General features: G+C 36.6%; 1 pseudogene; it reads left to right on the top strand.

Moving 5' to 3' along the window:
• LOC138858061 (uncharacterized) overlaps positions 1 to 24806 on the top strand; it is a 35656-nt pseudogene extending 10850 nt beyond the window's left edge.
• Positions 24807 to 25942: the final 1136 nt, after the last annotated feature.

The following is a 25942-nucleotide window of genomic DNA, read 5'->3' as shown; positions in this document are numbered from 1 at the left end:
CAAGCCGACTCAGCATAAGCGATAAACGTAGACATTTGCAGCATTGTCAAATATCAGGCTACCGCAGCTGACCTAGTAGTCAGGCCACTGAACTCAGCGGAATATGTCTCAGCATAAGCGATAACGTAGACATTTGCAACATAATCAAATATCAGGCTACCATAGCTGACCTAGTAATCAGGCCACTGAACTTATGTATCAGCGGAATATGTTTGGAGCAATTGGGTAAAGATAAGCGCCAGTTTCTTATATTTTTTTTTGTTTTTTTAGGCCGTAAGGAGGGTTTAAAATGCCTTCGCACCATATAGGGATTTTCATGCTACGTGAGTGGTGTATCCACTAAAACCCTCCCCCCTTCTATCATGGATTTTTTTTTTCCTTGCTCCGGGACCGCTTTCGCATTACTTCAGAGCAAGGTTTCTAAGATGGACCCATAGCGGGTCAGTTTCTACTCTTCCTGCGTCCAGGGATGCCTACTGGTTTGTAGCCAGCATCAGGCTAACTATCTTCTATGGAGTGGAATTGGTCGAAGGGTCCGCGTCCATGTCCCTTTTCTTGATGCGTAGTACATGTTCCACGTATGAGGCAATTTGTTGCCAGTTTTCGCCGCTACCTATCATTTTCGCTATTAGGTTTTCCGTGTTTAGTTCTCTAGAGATCTCCGAGCTTCATTCCATCGATTGCACTTAAAGAAGGTATGGTTTGCACCATCGAGTAGTTCGTCTCCGTAAATACATGCAGGGCTCTCGGCTTTACCCATGTTATACAGGTATTTTCGAAAATATCCGTGGTCGGAGAGCATCTGTGTTAGGTATTAGTTCACCTCGCTGTATTTTCTACTGTGCCATGTCTCTATATCTTTGATCAATTTGGCTGTCCAACTCCCTTTGCGCTCCCTTGTCCACCGATCTTGCCAAAATTCGAGTGTTTGCTTCCTTGCTTGTTGTCTTGTTTGCATGTGAATTACCGTTCCATTTTTCTTCCATTACCAGAGTTGTCTTCTCTCCTTTGCGAGTAGATCTATTGGGATTACGCAGCTCATCACTAGTACTGCGGATTCGGATACAGTGCGTTAAGCCGAGGCGACTCTCAGGGCTGCTGTTCTCTGCACCTTAGCAACTACTTTCCGTCCAGTACGTCAGTTTGTTGTCCATTCTTATACCTAGGTATTTTAGGGTTTTCGTCGTTTGTATTGTTTCTGAATGAACTTTCATGTTCACCTCCAACGGGATATGTCTCCTAGTGAGCAGGATCAGCTCGGTTTTTTCTGCGGCTAGGCTAAGGTCGTGTGAGTCCAATTATGTCTGTGTTCGCAGCATAACTTGTGTAAGTTTGCGTCTGGCTATGTCGGTATTACGAGCTGTTATGACGGCTACCCACCAGGTAGCAGTCGTCTGGCATTTCGACGTTTAAAATTCCGTCGTAGCTGACGTTCCATAGGTCTGGTCCAAGTATGGGTCCCTGAGCTGCTCCGGAGGTGATTTCTTTTCTTTGAGGGCCGTCACTTGTATCATATAGTAGTTCCCTGTCTTAAAGATAGCTTCGTATCATTTTCATCAGGTAGGAGGGCGTTTTGAATCGGTTTTCTAGTGCATCTATCATATTTATCCATTTTGCGCTATTGAATGCATTTCTTATGTCTATTGTTGCGAGGAGGACTATTGGCCTCGAGGAGTTGTTCTTTCGATTGGCTTCGTCCACGCTGCGCACGACTGTTTAACGGCTCCGATTGTGAACCTGCCTGGTCAGAAGCCATGTTGTCGCTCTGATAAGCCTCCAGCATTGTTTATGGCGCCTATTATGCGGGGTTTCAACAGCCTTTCTAGTAACTTTCCTGCTGTATCTAGCATGCACAGAGATCTGTATGCTGATGGTGTTTCTGGGTCTTCTTTGCCCCTACTTATCAGGGTCAGATGTTATCTCTTCCATACTTCTTGGAAGATTCCCTCGTTCAAACATGCATTATACATGGATAACAATAAGTGAGGACGTTCTGCGGCGACTAGCTTTATCACTTCCACTGGTATTCCGTCAGGGCCGGGGGTTTTTTTGTTCTTTAAAGTTCTTGCGGCCGTGCTCATCTCCTCCAGAGTGAATGGTGGGCATGAAGTCTCTTGCATATACTCTGGTGGGTCTCTTCCCAGGACATGGGTTGGGAACAGAGTGTTTACGATGTGCTCCATGGCTGCAGCATTTAACTCTGGGATGGACTGTTTCGCTCCGAGCTTGTATCCGAGACCCCAAGGATTTTTTTTATATCGCTACGTAGCTCTTCCCATTTATCTTTCTTTGCCTTTGTTATTGCATCTTTCAGCTCTGTTTCGCAGCTTTATATTCCTTATGCTCTTCCATTTCGTTTCTTTCTCTTCTTCTAGCCCTTTTGTATCGTCGTCTTTTACGCAGGCAAGTTTGTCTCAGATTTCGTATTTCGTCCGTCCACCAATAAACTGCTTTCTTTGGATGTCCGCCTTTTATTTTGGGCATGGCTGCCTTACATGCCTCTGTGATGCTGCTCAGTGTTTCTTTGAATATAAACCTAGCTGGGCTACTTGTGTGGTATTTTGGTGGGTTTTTGTCTATGCTTGCGGGGAGTTTTCCTGAGTCTAGCTTGGAAACGTTCCATTTACGTGTTCCTCTACCTATGAGGTAGGATAGCGTCTCCTCTAATTTGTGTTTGGAGTGCCCCATTCCATGGCCTTGGCGTTGAAATCTCCGGCTATGATTAAGTGCCGCTTTGGGTGATGCGCGGCATCCTCAATGGCATCGAGCTTTGCTTGGAATTCTGAGATAGGATCGCTCGGTGTCAGGTAGCAGCTCATTATCGTGATGTTTTCGTTGCTTATCCAGACAAAACCATTTCCTCTCCCGCTGCTTGTTTTTTTGAAGCCGCTGCTTTCCGTTAGCCATATTGCCGCTGTTGCAGTGATGTCCTCCAACCATGTTCCGTCTTGCACTATCCTGTATTGCTCGCTGATGATTGCTACTTCGGTTCCGAATTCCAACATGAGCTGTGGTAGCAGGGAGTCAGCGGTTTTGCTTCTGTGCATGATACACTGCAGGATCTTCATATCCTCATTTGTTCCCTGTACGACTCGCACGTGCGAGACCCTGGGATATGGTCGGTTAGGCTATGCTTTTGTTCCACACGGAGACAACAGCTCGGTGTGTATGTGCAATCTCTCAGCTTGTGCCCGGATTTCCCTCAACGTATGCATAATCCTTGGCCTTTTTTATCAGGCCCTTTGCACTCCCATTGTAGGTGACCGAAGTTGAAGCATCTGTAGCATTTTTTGACTTCCTTCATGAGCTTCATCCTGCAGCTGATCCTTCCTATTTTTATATGGCCTTCCTTAAGTATCCTGTTTGCGTTGTCTGCTGTCAATGTCACATATGCGCCTTTTGTGGCTTTCTGCTTCAGCTCGCTTATAGAAGCTATACCACGTAGGTTGTTTTTAAGCGCGTTTTGGAGCTCTGGTTTTGGTTTTTCTCCTTTCTTCAGTTCGAGGAGCAGGGCCCCTGATTTTGTTTTCCGTATTGCCCGGACTTCCACCTTGTCTTGATTCGCCATGAGGGGTTGACGTATGGTTTGGAGCAGCATAGCTGCCACCTTCTGCCGGTTTTATTAGCACTGCTTCTGGCCGAACTCTGGTTTTATTTACCCGTTTTCGCTTCTGAAGCTTGCTAGTTTTCTGCCCGTCTTGTGTAGCCAGGGAGTTGTTCTGCGATTTTGTCTCGTTCTGTTTACTGTTTCTTTTTCCTTTAACTACATGCCACACAGTATATCCGGGTCTTCGCCCCCTTTTCTCTCACTCCTGTTCGACTGTCACTGGCGAGCTGTCACTGGCGTTGAAACATTTGCATTTTAGTTGCATGCTTCTAGGGATTTAGTTGCGTTTGTGCGATTTTTATCTCCTTCTGCCTTTATCCAGTTCCGTCGCAGGCTAGCTTTAATGTCAAAGAGCTCGTCTAGCTCGGATACCCTATTTTTCACCTCGCTGCTTATGTTTTTCTGCCTCACATTGCCATCGTCATCTTTTTAAGAGTGGCGCGACACTCAAGAAGCGCCTCATCCTCTTCTGCTCCCATCTTCACGATAAACTCCTGCCTTGGAGAGCTGTGTTTGTTTCGCGTTTCCTTTTAACGGGACGGAGAGGACTGTGACATTACCCTAAAAGACATCTCTGCAAGATGTCACTCTTGAGAATGCCACAGCCGTCAGCCCAAGTTCAACGTTTCCAAATTATTTGTCAAAATCGTGGTCCTACTTCGATGCTTTATTTGTCCTAATGCTGTGCTCTTGGTCGGGAGCTGCTTATTTTATATTTGCAGCTAAACTACGTCTTGCAGGTACTGAGATCAGTATCCGCCATCTATGACCCCGTATGAGCTTAGCAAATGGGGATTTATTTATTTATTTTATTATAATAATTTTTTTCTCTCTCGTAGGTGTTCCCTCGGGCCAGCGCTTTTGGAGTTTTGGATGCTTATTTTGAGGCGGCATCTATTCACCTCGTCACCGGAAACTCTTAGGATGTTTTAGGTCTTTTAAGCCTAACCCTCCTCTCCTGTCGCTCTTGGTCAGGGGCTGCTTATGGAGTATTCGCAGCTCACCTAAGAACTTAGGCCGTCCACAGCTCGCCAAGCTGCAGCCCTTAGTGGCCAGAGCTCAGCCATACACATACATATATTATTTATGTGCAATTCTTATGTGTTAACTTGTATTGGAAATGCATATTTTCTCTATGGAATTCCAAATTAGAGTATTATAAGCGTTAATAAAACGATTCTGTAACTTTCTTTTTAAAAAAATTTAGGGTTTTGATAAACTTGATTTAAGGACTAACAAATAGTCATCAAAGGACATATTTATTCTACTACCAGACAGGAAATGTTCAAAATCTTTTCAATTAGAAATGTCTTCTGTAGTCATATTTCAATCTAGCCCGGGGAATGTCTGAGGATCTTTAAGGTTGATTCTGGGAGCATTATTAAGCTAATTGCCATGTACATGCGCAGAACCTCTGTTGAAACTCCACTCTCTAATAGAAATTTGAGACGAAATGAGCTCCAAAAATCCGGGCGTTATCTTTAAAAAGCTTAAGAATTTGTCGGTAGTCAAAATATCTAGCACAAAAAACCGCGTCTGACCGAGTTAAGCGATATCTCTCTTGGGTTGTTAAGCTGTTGGCTTCCTCTTCCGAAATATCTTTAGAATCAACAGTTTTAGAGAGGATAACCAAAAGCTTAACTCACTGAGATTCTGCAGCCGATAAAGTAATAAAGAAGGTTGGAAGCCCAAACTGGCGAATCATAGCGATTACCTTTTTCCTCTCAGCTGCCCAGAGCGTAGGTGAGGATCTAACGTCTATCAAAACCTTGTAACCATCATCGTGTTGAATGAAGTTTTGAACAAAGTTTTCGTTTAAAAGATTTTGGGCAGTAACTCGGTTGCTACCGGAAAACTTTCTAAGGCAAGTGGATGTACTATTCTTAATTTGTAACAGTTCTAATTTTTAAAATCATAGAACAACTTTGGAATGCTACACACTCTTCTGTTAAAACGGCGAATTTCAGAACGTATTATCCTGCTGTCTTATGTTTCAGAACATGTACGTTTCTGCCCAACGTGTATTGTTCCAAATGACAACTCTTTTTTAATGATGTCAAATGGGGTTTGTCCTTCACCTGGCGCTATAACTAACCGGTTATAGTCTAAGTTTTCTTCAGGAATATGGTCCAAAAGAGTTTCTTGACCGCCTGGATTTAGCTCTGAAGGTGAAAGACCCGTGGGAATATTATTACCTGAGGGATTATCATGAGAAGTTTGTGCCGCATCAAAAAATTGAACGAATCGGGAATCCTCTGCAGATGCAACAAACGGAAATTCTTCTTGGTCATTAAATTCTGAAATCAAGTTATCATTAATATGTATATTGTGCTCACGATACAAATGGGTATTCACTAAGAACTGCAGAGCTTCCATAATCTTTGCGGGGCGTATGGTATCGATCATGTAATCATGATTATATTCCAATAGCCTTCTTAAGTGAATTTGTATGACATGAGCCTCATCAAAGGACCTTGGTAGAGAAGTCATAATATTGTTAACAGAAATTGGTATTAACAACAGCACCTTTGACCAAACTCTGACCTTAATATCCTAACGGACCGATTGTTATAAAAGGCAATCTAGACATTATGAGACGTTCTTCAATTGGGGTTAAATCTTTCAAACAATCCGGTATGTCAGGAAAGTGCAGACCGTTAGGTACACATAAATTTTTGGAACGTTCGTTTTAACAATCGTATTTTGGCAAGTAGCACAAAAATTGTAATTTCCATCTTCCGAAGGAAATTTTTGCAATAAATTCGTTGGGACTGCCTCTGGTTTTCAACATGCCTATTGACCGGGTTATCTCTACGAAGGCGAACATGACTTTTTCTATGACGCCCCTGATTGCGTTGTGTTTCTCTATCACGCTCCTCTCTTCTTATTTCAGGATTTCTTCTTGCATGTTCTCTTTGCATTTTACCACGAATGCGCTCTTAATTCCTATACTCAGGATTTCTTTCGCGATGTTCTTTATTCCCATATTGCTCATCGTAACGTACCTCAGGATTTTGTCGACGAGATCTACGATTTTCAGTATTTCTTATTTGCTCTTCAAAACTAATTTGTGGATCTTGCCGCCTTGTTCTATGTTGAACAGTACTTACAACTTGCTCAACAGATCGAACCTCGGGGTCTTCAGGCCGAGACCTATGGCCTCGAGTATCCATTATTTGCTCTTCAGAGCGAATTTGGGGATCTTGCCGCCTTGTTCTATTGTATGTTGAACAGTACTATTAACTTGCTCAACAGATCGAAACTCGGGGACTTCACGCCGAGACCTATGACCTCGAGTATCTATTATTTGCTCTTCAGAGCGAATTTGGGGAGCTTGCCGCCTTGTTTTATGTTGAACAGTACTTACAACTTGCTCAACAGATCGAACCTCGGGGTCTTCAGGCCAAGACCTATGACCTCGAGTATCTATTATTTGCTCTTCAGAGCGAATTTGGGAATCTTGCCGACTTGTTCTTTGTTAAACAGTATTTACTACTTGCTCAACAGATCGAACCTCGGGGTTTTCACGCCGAGATCTATGACATCGAGTATTTCTTAGTTGCTCGCCTTGTTGTATGTTGAACAGAATTTAAAACTTGCTTAATATATCGTACCTCGGGATTTTCTCGACGAGATCTACGTCCTCGAGTATTTTTTAATTGCTTTTTAGAGCGAATTTGGGGTCTTGCCGACTTGTTCTATGTTGAACAGTATTTACTACTTGCTCAACAGATCGAACCTCGGGGTCTTCACGCCGAGATCTATGACCTCCAGTATTTCTTATTTGCTCTTCAGAGTGAGTATGTAGATCTTGCCGCCGTGTTCTATGTTGAACAGAATTTAAAACTTACTCAACAGACCGTACCTCGAGATTTTTCCGCCTGGTTCTATGTTGATTATTTGTTCGGACAGACGTACATCGGAATCTAATCTACGATTAGCGTGACCTACAGCATATAATTCCGTCCGTCCGGGTGTGAAAATTTGGGTCCTAGGTGCTGCTCTCTTTCACTGTAATTGAGTCCTTGCTATGACTTCTTTCCCGTTCGGTGTATAGAGAATTTGGTTGAATATACTGGTGTAAATGTGTACACATAAGTATGCATAATAACAGTTTAAACGCTATATAAGTAACAATACAAGAACAGTGACAGTCATCTGGCTGGTCATATGACAGTCACAGCTGAAAAAAATTTTGTCAGCGCACAAAACAAAGTTTCTATCATTTCCTTAAAAGCCTTCTGCAAAAACTGATGTAAACAAACGTATGTGTGTGAGTTTGCATCTCTCTTTAATACATCGGTATTCGGAAGTGATTCACTATATATCTATGCTGCTCACTTTCATGTCAGCAATGACCATAAATCCATCATAGCTGAAAATTGTCAGTTATGACTGAACCGCAATTATAGCTGCAATTTTTCAATTATGACTGTAAATCTATCACAAATGAAATGTTCTTTTACGCAGTAGATAATATAATTTTTATTCCTTTAATAAATACAAAACTTTTAATTAAAAATAGTTATAATAATATACAAAAATATAAAAAAGAGTGTAACAAAAATATAACTAAATAACAAATTATGAAAAGAAATTTTCTCTTAATCTCATGCTTGCTCCTCTTCAAAGCTCTGCTGTACGTATTTCTGCAGTTCATGAATATTTCGGAATTCGAAAATGCCTAAATAAAAATAAAAATTAACTAAAAATATAATTTTATTTGAAACTTAATAATAACTTACGTATATAATATTTGAAAACTAATTTGTTATTTATAATTTTTAATAAAACAAAAATTGTTATTGCACAGAAGCACGCAACACTTCTGGTATATCGCACGAAATAACAGGAATATAAGTGTTTTACAACTTCTCAAAACTTCTATGAAAATGTATGCTGTCTCCTTTCGACGTATACAGAATTTGCTTTTGGAAGCATTGACAGTCATTTGACTGTCAGTATTGACATAATAAATGTGAGTATATTGATAAATCCATTAGCAGTTTCTTGTAGGGTAATACACTGAAATTTGTTTGAAGAAAGCACTTTGCTGATAAAGAAATCTAGTGTAGCTGAAACTACAAAGTACACAGTGTACTGATATTTATTATACTCTTACAATATGTTGCTACAGAGTATAAAAGTTTTGTTATAGATAAGTTTTGTTAACACAGCTTACGAACTTTTGTATATCTATACATTACTTAGATATAGAATTAAGTACTCGGAAAACCCCTCCGTAAATTGCTTTGGTCTAACACTTTTTACAACTGGGGGATCTATGGTACCTATTATAAAAGGTCTGCTCATGAAGACTAAATTAACAATATCTCAAATATTATATAATATTATATAACTAAGTACGGTATACACATATGTAAAGCAGATATGTAGATTTTGTTCCTTCTGTCATGATAAATAAACCCTTCGTTAGCAACCAACGCTGGGTAAATCCCAAAATGTACATAAATGTAATTTTCTTGAGTATACAGTTCACCTCACGACCTTCATATTAAAAAGTGTAGCAAAACTGAAATAATAGACAGTTGCATTTAAACCTCTGGGGTCGCAGTTTATCTATAACCACATAAAAATGGTCTGTAGCCCTTTTGATACTACACTACTAATATTTATTTCATGCGATTTTTTCTAGAAAATAATATTTGCTCTATACAAAGGCCAGCCCTCTACGAAAGTTTTTACATTGTTTGGGGTATTTTGTTATAAGTTCAACATGATGGCTGAGGGAATATACCTATCCACTGATTATCAACAAATATTAGAAGTAATATGTGTATATAGAAATCTATATTTATCTCGATTAATTTTAGGTGATGACAACAATAAAATGTATAAAAAATTTTGCGAAAGAATTCAACATTAATTATTCGATTATTATTTGATATCTTATTAACTTATGTTATTGAATATATAGATTAATTTAGTGTTGATACTATTTTTTTCTCTCCGAAATGTTAATTTTAATTAAAAGATGCTATTTAACTCAAAAATTATATATTATATGTTAGACAAACTAAACCAAAGGTGTTAGTGGGGTATATGAGGTTGCTGTAGTACCAGAGGAGCGGAACTCAGTATATTAGGGTTATAAGGTTTAAACAATGGTCTAGACCAATTTCATTCATAGGCAGCGATATACAACATTATTTTTAAGAAAAACTGTTCATTTAATTTCATTAAATTATCAAATTAACGAACAAAATTATGCCATAAGTAGTACATGTGAGCTGGGGAAATTCGTGGACCGATTTCACACATTTTCGGCATTAAACTATCGTATAACTAATATTTTACGCTTATATAAAACCAAACAAAAGTTTGAATCTTTTACATAAAGTATGTTGGAGCTAGGGTCAACACTGCTACTAGGACGGAATCGAGACTTTTTTACTCTTGCAATTCGTAGAATCAAAGGCCAAGAAATTCCTTCAGGTGTGACAAAACCTTATATTAAAAAATGTTGAGAAATAGTAAAACATTCCTTAATAAATGAAATCGTGATTAAATTACAATACAGTCAAATTTGGTATCTTCTTGACTTATAATAAAGGTCATAAACTTAGTATCAGTTTTATTGCTATACTTGAGTTCGCGTCAGTGAAAATTTTATTAAAAAACAAAAAGAAACCTCTTGAAGTGAGATATAGGTACATACAATATGTATCAATGTAATATTAACTCGACCAAAGTGGCTAAATTTTATATTATAAGCTTATGTGAAAACGTGAACCGGAGAATCGGAATTTATTATATGAAGGTGTGAGGTTTAGCCCAAGGTATATACTAATTTCATTCTAATTCAGCGTCAAACCACATAATTTTTAATAAAATTAATTCACTTAATTTCATTAAAATATCACATTTTGATCAACCGGAACGGTTTAAAGTCAGGTGGAAAGACGGAAATTATATATATATTAGGGATAGAGAAAGATATTAATTTTGACATTGCTCAGCTAAACTCGAGAACATATTTTGAAGCAATTTTATATACAAAAAAAAATATTAATACTCACTGACCGACATATTCGGCATACAACTGGATGGAATAACGAAAAGCATTACAAGTAGTAAATGAAAGTAGAGGGTAGTATTAATCCGATTTTATCAATTATATGAATTTCAATTAAATGTCTTAGGGGGGGTCAAAGGGCTTAAGCAGTTTTGGCTCGATTTAGACAATTTTTGGCCACAAGGTGGCAAACGTGACGCATTATTCACGCAAAGTTTTACCCGGACATTCATCGTTGCTTGATTTGCATATCGGAAAGTAAAAGAATCACGTGGAATTTAACACAGTGTTATATGGGAAATAGGCGTGGTTGTAATCCGTTCGCCCATTTTCACACTATAACATACAAATATAAGGGAAATATTATGTACCGAATTTGGGTGAAATCGGTTAAGCAGATCCCAAGATATGGTTTTTCACCTAAAAGTGATCTTATTTATCGCGCTTTTAGTAGTTTTTAACAGTACCATTATATGGGGAGTAGGCGGGTATTGTCACCCGATTTCACCCTTTTTCCCACTGTCGATAGAGGTGCTAAACCCATTTGTTCTCAGTGAATTTACTTTAAGCGGTTAAGGAGATATGCACATTAAATCTATTAGGGGGCGGGACCACGCCCACTTTTGTGATCATGTATACCAAAACACAGTCTTGTATCTTATTGCGAAACTTAGTTATAGAAATTTATTTGTTTTTGAATAATGGCGATTTGTGGGCGTATCTGCAATACCAACCGTCTTACGGTACCCAGAAACATGTGTACAAAATTTCATAATGATATCTCAATTTTTACTCAAGTTACAGACGGACGGACGGACAGACAGTCACCCGGATTTCAACTCGTCTCTTCATCCAGATCATTTATATATGTATAACCTTATATCTACTCGATTAGTTTAAGGTGATACAAACAACCCTTAGGTGAACAAAACTATTATACTCTGTAGCAGCAGGTTGCGAGAGTATAAAATTTCAAAAGTGATAGTAAAATACGCAATTAACTAAACGGTGCAGTAAATAACATAAGGATGATTAAAAACAAAAAAAAAAATAATATTATTACAAATTTTGTGAACTATATATTTACATACATACTGCTTCATATACAATACATGTTTGTACATTATATATTATATTATATTTTCATATTGGCATACATCCCGCAATACTCCTTGTTCTTTGGCAAACAAAAACAAGTAGGATTGCGTATATTATTCAAGGTGCGTTCCAAAGTAAACAGTAAAAAGTAAACTCTAGCGGGCCATCTATATGTCGACTAGTGCGTTAGAATCTGCTATCCTTTATCGACTTCCAGTAAAATTTTTAATAACATTTCATTTATTGGAAGTGAAGTTATTTAATTTTAAGTGTCAGTATGTTTTTGTCATCGGTGCGAAAATGAGCTTCGAACAAAGAGCCAACATTAAATTTTGTTTAAAAATTGGTAAAACTTTTACCGAAACGTTTGAATTGATGAAACAAGTTCCGGCGATGATTGCCTATCCCGTAGCAGAGTGCAGGAGTGGTTTCAACGTTTTCAAAGTGGTCGTGAGGACATAAATGAGAAATGAGCCGAAACCCAAAAAATCGCGCCTGGAGAAGTCAAAAGTGAAGACAATGCTGATTTGTTTTTATGATTCCAAGGGTATTGTCCACAAAGAATTTGTTCCACCTGTCAAAACGTTAATGCGATATTCTACCTTGGAGTTTTGAAGCGTTTGGTGCACCGTATTTGACGTGTTCGGCCCGAATATCGCGAAGATGGAAGTTAGCGTTTGTTGAACGATAAAGCGTCGCCTCATCGATTGTTGCCGATTATTTAGCCAAAAATCATATTTTAACAATCAACAACTCCCCGTATTCACCTGATATGGCACCGTGCAACTTCTACCTTTTCAGAAAAATGCATTTGCCGATGAAAGGAAAGCGTTATGCAGACGTGGAGGCCATTCAAAAGGTTGCACCGGCATACTGGCGGCCATACCGGGCAACGAGCTAAAACACTCGTTCGACATGCTTTTGGACCATTCAAAAAGCTGTATTAAAGCAGAAGGAGACTATTTTGAATAAAATTAATTGATTTTGCTGATAAAACCATTTGTTCTGTCTTTTTTTTAAAAGTCCTGTTTACTTTGGGACGCACCTTGTATATTCAACGTCCACATTTACAAATATTCCGCAATACCACTTTCAGCAAACAAGCAGGATTGCGTACAAACTTTAAAGCACAAACAATTAGTACATACATAGCAAATCTTCGACGAGCTCTCATTTGCACAAGTACTTAAATACATACCTACAAGTGCACATATTAATAAAGAAAAAGTTTAATTTCGCAAATATATCCGAACAAGGATCAAAAAACTAAATACGTGTATTTTAGCAAAAACTTTTATTTACTTAAAACAGTTTTCGTTCACACATTCACGCATATGCAAATATTGTTAAAATTCTACACTGATAATATTTTAATTCATTTCGGCATATTCTAAATGAGCTCAGATTCAGAAGAACCTAAAACTACTCTGTTTTCAAAAAAAAAGGGCCCATGTACACCTGCAGAAGCTACACGCTCAAAACAATGTGTTACAAAACAAAAAAGGGCGAAAAATATTTTATACACCAAGACACCGTACTTGATTTTCATCTTCACCGTCTCAAGACAATTCTGAATCGGTATTAGAAATCAAAAAAGAAATTCTTGACAATTAAAACTCCTTCGGCTAATGCCAAATACGAAAACTATATAGACCAGTTTGAAGAAGTGAATGTAATGATTTCTGATTTCTGACTCCACATCCGAGAGTAGAGTTGCCGCAAATTCAAAGTCAAGAGGCAAATTCAGGCATCCAACTCAAGGTGCCCGCATGTGACACTGAACTCTTTCATGGTGGTTATGCACAATGGCCGTTATTCCGGGATGTTTCTCTTGGGGGAATACCGCAATTTAAACCACAACCCCTGAAGATCAGTATTGTGAAGACTTTTACAAAGCCGCAACTCATAGATCAGATAATCGTAGGTACGTCGTACGACTACCGCTTAAGCAACAATTTCTCAACACACTGGTCTTACTACTTATTATTTTATATGCCACTTCATGCGGTGGTAAAACCTGATAAAATAGAAGAAACAAAAGTAAGACTTGTCTTCAATGCCCCACGCTCTAGCCAGATTTATTATTCAACAGGGACGTCGAGAAAATGTATAGACAAATAGTCGTACATAAAGATAATCAAGATTATCAGCAAATTATTTTCCGAAAATCCCCTAATAGTCCACTACGCCACTTTAAAGTCAAAAGAGAGAGAAAACGAGTGAGAGAGTTTGGTGTTAACTAGGCGCCATACTTAGCCATCCGAACACTCCACGAAAGTGGAGTCAGAATTTCTTCGGAAACCACGGTGTTAAAAACACAAAGGTATGCAGACGATATCCTGTCTGGAAGTCACAGCCTTCCACAAGCATATGAGTCACTATCACAAGTTATACAAGCCCTCAAAACCGCAGGGCTTCCATTGTAAAAGGCGAACTACTGTATTATTCTGAAGGATTTACCTAAAGAAAACTTGTTGTACACTAAGTTCCTCAATTTCGGAAAGGAAAGTACAAAAAAAAACTCTGGGGATTCAATGGAATGCGATATCTGTTTTAACCCGTTTTCATTTACTACTGAGTCAATATCTGCATTATCCGCCATAACAACGAGACAAATTTTCGAATGTCTCAAATGCTTGACCTTGTAAGATTAGCCACTTGGCGACACGTAGCCAGCGCTGACAATCCTGCTGATCTGAGTACAAGAGGTTGCAACCCCCACACTTTGCCACTACAACGCCCTCTGGTGGAATGGCCCCGATGGCATATAATTTCCCCAGGAAGTCGACTTTTTTCACACAATATTGGATGATACTGATATCCTTGAGCGATTTTCATCATCGTTTCACCGAGCCCGCAGGGTAATAGCTTATATGCTCAATTTCATAGAGCAACTCAAAATTAAAGTTAAGGCAGTGCTCTCAGAATACTCCCACCCCTAACGTGTAACGAACTTGACCCCGACCCCGTCAAGAGTTTTACACATATGTATGGTATATTACAAAACAAATATTAAATATTCTTCAGACCTAAGTGCTTACATATATTATCACTAAACAAATTAAAAGTATAATATAGTATGAATATAATGTAAATATACATAGCAAAACAAAACTAAGATCAAATATTTTAAATTAAGAAGTCTAAAGAGCATTTAAAAAAATCTTTTGCCGAATCGGGTGTTCAATAATCGAACAAATTTAAGAAGAAAAATCTTCAAGTATTACCAGATATCCTGATAATGAAGGTTTTTTGCAAGAAATTTTGATTTCGTTGTAATATCTTCACTTTAAAATTTTGATGATATTTTTTATAAAAAAATCTTCACTTTGAATTTAAATATTTACTCCTGGCAATAATGAGCTGAACCCAAATTTCACAGCTGTTTAGTGTTATGAGATTCGATAACTTGGAGAACTGTCGGGAAACTCTTTAGCAACGCTACCACTGAATATGATTGTGACGATAATGAAACAAACAATGTTCATTTATGGACCAAGAAAATTTCCAAAAGCACTACATTCAAAGTGGATCATTTCACAAAGTGATGCACCAATAGCCCAAGAAAAAACATATATCGAATTTGGTCCAAATGTACCAAAACGGTACATTGTACAAAAAAAGGCTTCCCAAGACATTAAATCGCAATTTATCCCCCCCAAGCGCTTCTCATATCGGTGGTTTATGGGAATCGGATGTGAAAAGCTTCAAATCCCATTTTATAAAGGTACACATTTAATTATGAACAGTTCCCCACATTATTAATTCAAATTGAAGCCGGTCTTACTTCACGGCCGCTCACGACACTCTCGCAAGATCCCTTAGATTTGATAGCCCAAATTTTAGGGAACTTTCTCAAAAGAGCGCCCATTCTGGCCATACCTGAACCAAGCGTGGAGTCGCTGTTCTTATTAAATCGATGGGAGAGAACTAAAATTCGCCATCATGATTTCAGCCGCCGATTGAAAAAAGAATACATAAAAGATCTTCAGAAAAGTCGTTGTTGAACGATATTCTCGATAGTCACATCGAATGTTTTACAGCTTTACAACTTTTAATTTAAACCAGCGAAAACTGAGTAGATTTCAAGGAAAAAACTATAGATAGTTTTTATTTAAACTATCGAAACTATTGACTGATCTGACCGTCGATGGGTTTACAGCTCTATTTTAAGTACTTAAATCAAGAACGAATTAATATATCGGGTAAAACTTGGCACATCTGGAGTCCAAAAAGCCCCCACATACCGAATATGGGCCCTAGCGCGTATGGCTGACTATTTGTCGAAATATATATTATTGAAAATCAAGGAAAGTCTTTTTTTGATAATAGTTTACTCTTGTGTCAAAAGTGGGTTGAATCAAGTCAATATTTTCCTTAGTCCCCATATACCTAACATATAGATTTTCGAACTTCCAATTTAACTTCTACCACATATGAATATCGGCCGTTAAGTGAGTTCTTTTAATGAAATTGAGATAGCGTTTTTTTTTTACTAACAGTGTATCTATTATCTCTCAGTTTGTATCTTAATAAAACTAAGAGAGTTTATGACCATCAAAATAAGTTGATATGATACCAAATTTGATTGTAAACCATTCAAGATTTCGTCGAACAATGAATGTTGAATTCTTTCTCTACATTTACAAAACTAATCGAATTAGATATAAAGTAATATGTATATATATATATATATATATAAATGACGGGTTGAAATCCGGGTGACTGTCTGTCCGTCAGTCGGTGCAGACTGTAACTTGACTAAAAATTTTCATATTTTGATTAAACTTGGTACATATGTTTCTTGTCACCGTAAAAGGCTGGTATTGTAGATGGGCGTAATCAGACTGGCACGCTCACAAAACCTTATTAATCGGAAACCAAAAAATTGGCATAACTGAGCTCCATAATAAGATACAAGACTGTTATGTGGTACAATGAATCGCATTATGAACGAGCATCTACTAAATTTGTAAAAGTAGGCGTGGCCCCGCCTTCTGATAGGTATAATGTGCATATCTCCTAAACCCTAAAAACCAAATTCCCTCAGGACTAATCTTTTTAGCACTCCTACCGAAAGTACGAAAATAGGTGAAATTGGGTAATAACCCCGCGCAAACTAGGTATATGTGAATTGTAACTGTGGACCTTCAGGAACAAACACTGAACTAACAAGTAAGGAAGGGCTAAGTTCGGATGTAACCGAACATTTTATACTCTCGAAAGTCAAATGGTATACTCGTTTGAGATTTCTTTGTGGTTTGGCTGATTTTTCGGTAGAAGGTCAACTATAGACACTGGGGTCCACATATTTAGTACTTAGGGGTTTGAACAGTTTTCGTTCCATTTAGACAATTTTTGGCCGCAAGGTGGCATACTTTAATTGCATTATTCACGCAAAGTTTTACCCCGATATAATCATTGTTAGCTGATTTGCATAGTGGAAAGTGAAAGAATCAGATGGAATTAAACATGGTGTTACATGGGAAGTAAGCGTGGTTGTAGTCCGATTTCGCCCATTTTCGCACTATGACATAGAAACATGAAAAGAACGTTATGCACTTGGTTGAAATCGGTTGAGCAGATCTCAAGATATGGGTTTTCACCTAAAAGTGGGCTGTGCCACGCCCACTGCTTATTTTGAACGCGGTTCCTATAAAGCCAATTTATATCATCTCAGAGATAAAATTTAATGTCTCTGGCGTGTTTAGTGCTTGATTTATCGCGCTTTTAGTAGTTTTTAACAGTACCGTTATATGGGGAGTGGGCGGAGTTGCCACCCGATTTCAACTATTTTCACACCGTCAATAGAAGTGCTAAAAACATTTGCTTCTAGTGAATTTTGTTATTATAGCATTAGCGGAATAGGAGATTTGCACATTAAACCTATTAGAGGCGGGACCGCGCCCACTTTTTAAAAAAGTTTAAACTGCAGATGCCCCTCCCTAATGTGATCCTGTGTACCAAATAACAGTCTTGTATCTTATTGCGGAGCTTAGTTATGGCAAGTTATTTGTTTTTAATTAATGGCGTTTTGTGGGCGTGGCAGTGGTTCGATTACGCCCATCTGCAATACCAACCGTCTCACGGTACCAAGAAACATGTCTAATAAGTTTCATAAAGATATCTTAATTTTTACTCAAGTTAGAGCTTGCACGGGCGGACGGACGGACGGACAGACAGTCACCCGGATTTCAACTCGTCTCTTCATCCTGATCATTTATATATATATAAGCCTATATTTAACTCGATTAGTTTTTGGTGATACAAACAACCGTTAGGTGAACAAAACTATTATACTCTGTAGCAACAGGTTGCGAGAGTATAAAAACGCAACTGGTTCCTTCTCTTTAGCAAATCAGACTCTCTCTCGCATCAGATCGGCAACTCGAATTTGCTGATATGCCCGGCTGTACTGCACATTCCAGCAAGCTCAAAATGTGCTGAGTCTGCTGTTTGAGTCGCGGGTTGATGGATCATGCGATGTGGTGCAGTGCTTGCCGTCGTTATACATAACTCGCACGTCGCATATAATGACTTTGATTAAAACTACTAAAAGTACGATATCTCATAAATAAACAAGTCAAAAACTTTTAATTTTACACGTAGAATGCTATAATTAAGCTTAAACGGAGCCAATTAAAAAATTGGACAATGGGCGTGACACTGCCCACTTTTAGGTGATACCCCAAATCTCGAGATCTACTTGACCGATTTCAAACAAATGGGTCGTAACAATGTCCTGTTATACCTTTGTTAAAGTGCAGAAATGAACGAAAACGGATTACAACCACGCCTGCTATCCATAACACAAATTTGAGTTCCATCTGATTTCTGACTAGCAGTATACAAATCAAGCACTAACGAATATATTGAAATAAAACGTTGCAAAAAGAGTGCCTTTAAGATATACCATCTCAAGTTTAAAAATTGTCAAAATATCTGGCCATAACTGTTGAAGTCCCCATATACAGAAGATGTGTCCAAAGATTACTTTTTACCGAAATTACCGTTCACTGTATGAGATACTATATACTTTTTTCAATAGCCTTCTTTCGACAGATCACGCGAGTTATGTGTACACTATCTTCCCAACCAGACACCACACAACAAAATATTGTAAATTGGACAAAATAAAAGATTAAAGATACAAGTAAACATTACAAAAAATAAGATAACAAGTAGAGATAAAGAACATAATGCAAATGCATACAAACATGTTTTGGTCCTTATGTTTGACTGTAATGATAACCCAGACATTATCGGGTAAACCACACAATCATGTTTGTTTGCATTCAATAGAAAATAAGATAACATTTAACAAATATTGTATTTCATAAGAAAATAGAAAAACAAAGAAATAGATTAAGAAAATTGTATCACTTTAGTAGTTATATAAGCAGAACATAATTTGAAAAAGAAACAAAAAAAATATAATGTCACAGAAGTAACATCGTCGGCATTTTTATTTTTTTTCCGCTCGAACAACAAAAACTGGCGCAGTCGGTTAAAACAAACTGCAAAGTTAAGCGATACTTAAAACTGAAGTTTTTTAAGTTTCGTAAGCTTTAGCAACGGGAAGCAAATCCTAAGATTAGCTCCCATTTTAAAGATCTCTTATATATATATAAATATATAAGTTGGTCGGCACAGATAGCCAAGTTTAAGAAACTTAAGTTTCTACACAAGTTATCTGGAACGTCAGAGAGCGACTCCGAGGATTACAATTTGTGAAGGCGAAGAATAGCTTCATTCCGCCCATCAACATTACCAGGAAAAGTGGGATTAAAGATTAATGCCCCACACACAGAAGACGCAGAGAGAGCGAAGTGCACCATACAAAGCAACAACAACAAGTTCAGTTGTATCAAAAGAGGATACATCAGCAATGAATCCAGGCGAGCAGCAACCACTTCAGATGACAGGATCGCAAATTTTGAAGGAAGCTTCAAGAATCATGGACTTTGACGGCAGAGATTTATCATCGTTCATCAGGGAAGTTGACATGATCCTTCCTTTATTCAACCCCAACCCATCAATCTTGGAATTTGTAACGCAGCGACACGTCAGAACAAAAATTAAAGGAGAAGCAGAAAGTGTCATCCGGCATTTGGGACCTACACGAACATGACAGCAAATTAGAGAAGAACTTATAAAAAATTTTGGAGTAAAGGGGTCATACCACACCCTATACAATCAGGCGATTGTACTACGAAACTATAACGTAAGTCAATATTTTCAAAATTTAAAGGGTATTTTAAATAAACTAAATTTAAAACATGAATTCGATAGGATAAAGCCTGCAGAATTTTCTCCAATTAACAACGAAAGTTTAATTCTAAAAACATTATTAAATGGGATACACCCCAACTTAAGCAGTGTAGTGATTAGTAGAAATATAAGCACCATTAGAGAGGCTTTTAGCGTTCTTCAAGAGACAGGTTTGCTAATACAATTTGATAAAAGACAAAACAATTATCAAAGATATAATTATAGAAATTTTTCAAATAGAAATTCTTTGGCTCACAATTTTGGCAATTTCAATAATAAACAGTATATGCAAAATTCCAATAATTTTCAATTTGGACAAAATCAGCAGGGAGAACTTCGTAACAATTCTAACCAAAATGACAATTATCAACAATTTAACTTTGGACAAAGTAGACAAAATAATTCTGAGCAATTTAGCTTTGGACAAAATAGGCAAAATAATTCTCCACAATCTAGAAGATATAATTCAGTCCAAAGGAGACAAAACCCCCCCGAACCGATGGAAATAGATCACGTTCAAGAACAAGCAAATTTTCGGTTGCCAGCCCAAAACAATCGTTACCGATAATAGAAGTGACCATAAAAAATGCAAAAATTAAATGTCTTATTGACACAGGGTCTACAACATCATTTTTGAAATATATTGTGTTAAAAGATTATGAATGCATTGAGCTTGATAAACCAATACACTTTAGCACCATCAAGGAAAATTTTCCCCTAAATAAAGAGTTAGTCACCCCAACCCCAAACGAATTCAATGAAAAAAGTTATATACATTGGAAACTAACCAACATAAAAAATAATAACTTTGATGCTTTGATGAATGAAGAAGAAAAGCAAAAATTAGAATACATTCTAAAAGCAAATAGCGATTTATTTTTCCAAGAAGGTAAAAACCTTTCTCATACTCATGAAATTCAGCATGAAATTGTTACAAAAACAAGTAGACCAACTTATAATAAAATTTATAGATATCCCCAAATTCATGAAAAAGAAATTAGTAGACAGATGAACGAGATGTTGCGCCAAGGTATAATTAAAGAAAGTAATTCCGCGTACAACTCGCCTCTTTGGATTGTACCGAAAAAGCAAGACAATGCAATGAAGAAAAAATAGAGAATAGTTATTGACTACAGGAAGCTAAACGAAGTCTCTATAGATGACAAATTTCCAATACCCCATATAGAACCAATACTCAGTAAACTTGGAAGAGCTCAGTATTTTACAACATTAGATCTTGCAAAAGGCTTTCATCAAGTATTAATAAAAGAAGAAGATATACCAAAAACAGCTTTCTCTACACCCCAAGGACACTTTGAATTTATAAGAATGCCTTTCGGACTAAAGAATGCACCAGCAACTTTCCAACGTTTAATGAATTCAGTTCTTAGGGAATATATCAACCAGATATGTGTAGTTTATTTAGACGACATCTAAATTTTTAGTTCAAGTGTTGAAGAACATACCCAAAATATCAACAAAATATTTTCAGCATTAAGAAAACATAATTTAAAGATTCAGGTAGATAAATGCAAATTTTTCGCGAAAACAACTGAATTTCTAGGTCACACTTTAACAACAGAATGGATACAACCAAATTTAAGCAAAATCGAAAACATACAAAAACTAAAGTTGCCTACTACATCAAAGCAAACTAAATCATTCCTAGGTATAACAGGTTATTATAGAAAATTTGTAAGAGATTACGCTAAAGTAGCACATGGTTTAACAAAATAATTAAAAAAGGATATCAAAATAAACACTCGTGATCCTCAGTACATATCATCCTTTGAAAAACTTAAAAATCTATTAGTAAACCCACCAATATTGAAATATCCAGACTTTAACAAAAAATTTGGCATTTCAACTGATTTGCAATTGGCGCAGTATTAACCCAGGACAGTCATCCTATAAGCTATGCTAGTCGAACACTTAACCAACACGAAAGAAGTTATTCCACTACAGAAAAAGAACTACTAGCTATCGTCTGGGCAGTGACATATTATAGACCATACATTTACGGCAGAGTATTTGATCTCTTAACCGATCACCAACCACTTAAGTGGCTCCAAATAAAAAACAAGGGAAAAGACATTAACCCAAGATTGCAAAGATGGTTAATTAAACTAGGTGAATACAATATTAATATAAATTACGTGAAAGCAAAGGAAAATAACGTAGCCGATTTTCTAAGGAGAATAGATAGTAACACAGGCGAGATTCATTCATTGGAAGAAGACAACATAAGCACAAATGCTACAATCCACTCTCAAGAGGAGGAACTAAATGATCATTTTCCAATTTTACATACTATTGTAAATCGCTTCAATACACAAATCAATTTACCAAAAAAGAAAATTATGGAATCTGAAGAAGTAGGCAACACGAAGAAAATTTTTAATAGCGCAGAAGATATAAAAAATAATAATTTCATAGATCTTTGTCGTAGTCACATAAATAGTGGAAAAGTAGGTATTTTTTCTTAGTTAACCGATAATCAGTACAATATAGTTCAGCAAAAGCTTATTCAAATATTTAATAGACAGGTAAAGTTTTTTAGATGTGAATTCCATGCTAAAGATATGAAAAATGAAGAACAAGTTTATAAACAAACTGCTCAATATCGTAAAAATGAAACAGGCCATGCAGGTATTAATGAAAGTTATGAAAAATTCAAAAAACTAATATACTGGAAAAATTTTAAAGTTTTGATTCAAAAATATATAAATAATTGCGATGTTTGCAATAGAGCAAAATATGATAGAAAACCTTTAAAACCAAAATTTCAATTAACGAAAACACCATAAGATATAAATGAAATAGTTCACGCAGATAAATACATAAATAAAAAATGTTACGTCCTTACTTTTATAGACAAATTTGCGAAATTTGCTATGGCATTTCAGCTAGAAGATAGAAACAGTATAACTATTAGGAAAAGCTTAGATTATTCTTTTCTATCAAAGGAAGACCCAGAAAGTTAATATTAGATAATGAATTCAACTCAATTAACATAAAAGATTTTTTTAGGAAAGAAGAAATAGAAGTTCATTTTACAAAACCAAACAGTCATACTGGGAATTCAGATATCGAAAGATCATAATACTCTCTCCGAAAGAACTAGAGTCCTAGAAATTGAAAAACCAAGCCTTTCAACAGCGGAAAAAGTATTTCAAAGCATAGAATGGTACAACAAATCTTATCATTCTACAATTAAAACCCCACCTCTTGATGTTATAAATGGAAAAACTGATAAAAATTTGATTAAAGACACTATTCAGAAGACTAAAGAAAAATGCATAGGAAAACTAAATAATAATAATAGAGAAGAGTTTAATAACACTCAAAAAGAAGGTTACGTAAAAAATTATAAAGCGGTTCGGCACAAATACGAACCAAGGTATAGAAAATTGCCATTAGATAATATTCACCCGATAAATATTAAACGTCCAACAAATTTTTTAGGTCAAATACATCTTCAAAATAACATTGATGATAGCAATTGTAACAATTAGTAATGCAGCCAAACTGGAAGTACATCAAATACATACCGACAATGGATACGCAGAAATTATCACCAACACTAAACAGATTGTTACATCATCTGACCTCGTAATTCACATAATTGACCCTCGTGAAATTCTTTACATACTAAATAATATAACAAAAAATCTCGCAAACACCCTATCTAATGAAATTGAAATCTTGAGAGATAACATTATTCCCAAGAAAAGAAGTTAGTAGAAAAAAGAAAATTTACATAATTCAATTACAGCTCTCAACCACCAAATAAAAATTAATAATTTCTTTCGAACACGTTCACAAAATTAAAACAAATTATTGAAGACGAAAGAAAGAATTCTTTAATGTATCAAGAGAGAACAGACAAAATATTGATTCTTCATGAACAAACAATAAAGATAAACATTCTCAAAGACGCAGTAAACCAGATTCATGAAAACATTATTTCAGCAAAAAGTGGTATTTTTCACACAAGCATTTTACCAATTGAAGAAATTTATAATTACAACATAGACCTCGAAACTTCAATATATAAAAGTATGCGCCTTGGAATATAAGGAAAATTTGTTAATGTTCGTGGTCAAAATCCCAAAAGAATTTCAATCGGTACAATTAAAAACTATTATTCCTATACCAAATATAGCAGGCAAAGAAATACCAATGAACTACAAATTTCTTAACATTGCATCTACTTCTTAAATTGTGAACTTATCAAAAATAGCATTACAGAAATTTTTCAAATTGATGAAGAAACTATTTTAATAAAAAATTCAAATGGCATAGAACTAAACCAGAACTGCGAGAACAGAAAAATTAAGTTGAAAAACATTACATTGATTCATTATAATAACTGCACAATTAAGATCCTCTATCAAACATTCTTAAATACTAAAATATCATACAATCAAAGATTTTATCATCCAAACTATGATACTCACAATTTCACTAACAAAATTACAATTAACGACCTTGTATTTAAAAACGAAGAAAATTTAAAAGAAATTAATGAATTAAAATATCACAAAAATATCTCTCATATTAGAGTATCAATTTTAAGTTTTATTGTGATTATAATAATAATTTTAATATCTTGTAAAATTAAAAAAAAGAAAAACCATACTATTCCAACTCAGGAGAGTTTTCAATTAAGGAAGGGAGGAGTTATGTGTACACTATCATCCCAACCAGACACCACACAACAAAATATTGTAAATTGGACAAAATAAAAGATTAAAGAAAAACAAGTAAACATTACAAAAAATAAGATAACAAGTAGAGATAAAGAACATAATGCAAATGCATACAAACATGTTTTGGTCCTTATGTTTGACTGTAATGATAACCCAGACATTATCGGGTAAACCACACAATCATGTGTGAAGAAGAAGAATAAAATAAAATGTCACAGAAGTAACATCGTCGGCATTTTTATTTTTTTTCCGCTCGAACAACCAAAACTCGCGTGGGTCGTGTCATGCTGTCATGCTACTTTTGTGCAATATTGTTTGGCATTTCATCATGGAAAAATTTATGCCTGAACAACGTTCAACTTTATTACGAAAATTCACGTTCTGTAAAGGATGTGTTTCGAGCACTTCGCTCAACTTATGCTCAACAACTTATGTTCAACATAATCGGCCTACTGAGCGTACTATTCGCAACACCTTCGCCCATCGTGGGACCCAGCATTCATTATTGGATAATATTCGACCGAATAGACCACCTCCAGCAGTGAAGAAAATATAGCCACTCGACCTCCCAAGCGACATCGCTTAGCTCTATGGGCTCTTGAAAAGTTCCAAGAAAAGCCGACGTTTTCGAGATAAATTTTGTTCAGCGGTTAAGCCCATATTTGGCTCAATGGGTATGTAAACTAGCGAAATTGCCGCATTTGTGGTGAAGGGCAACCTGAAGTGATACAAGAGCTATCATTTCATTTAGAAAAAAAAAACGGTTTGGTGTGGTTTGTGGGCCGGTGGAGTCATCAATTATCTTCAAAATTGATGACGATGAGAACGTAACCCGCCACCGCTTTCGCACCTCGATAACGGACTATTTTATGCATGAAATTGAGCTCATGATCTCGGCGACATTTGGATTCAACAAGACGGCGCCATTTCCCACACATCGCATCAATCAATGGACCTAATGAGAGAACACTTCGGTGAGCAGATAATTTCACCTTTTGGGACGGTCAATTGGCCACCAAGATCGTGTGATATCACACCGTTAAACTTTTTTCTGTGGAAATATGGGAAGTCTCAAGTCTATGCGGTCAATCCCGCTTCGACCCAGACCTTGGAGAAAAATATCACGCATGTCATTTGCCAGTTACCAGTCGAAATGCTCGAACGAGTCATCGAAAATTGCACTCAATAAAATTTGAGTTTTCTGTGTTTTTTTTTAAG

This window comes from Bactrocera oleae, chromosome X (assembly GCF_042242935.1).
Source record: "Bactrocera oleae isolate idBacOlea1 chromosome X, idBacOlea1, whole genome shotgun sequence".
Classification (NCBI taxonomy): Eukaryota; Metazoa; Arthropoda; class Insecta; order Diptera; family Tephritidae; genus Bactrocera; species Bactrocera oleae.
This window is presented reverse-complemented; position numbering and strand designations above follow the sequence as displayed.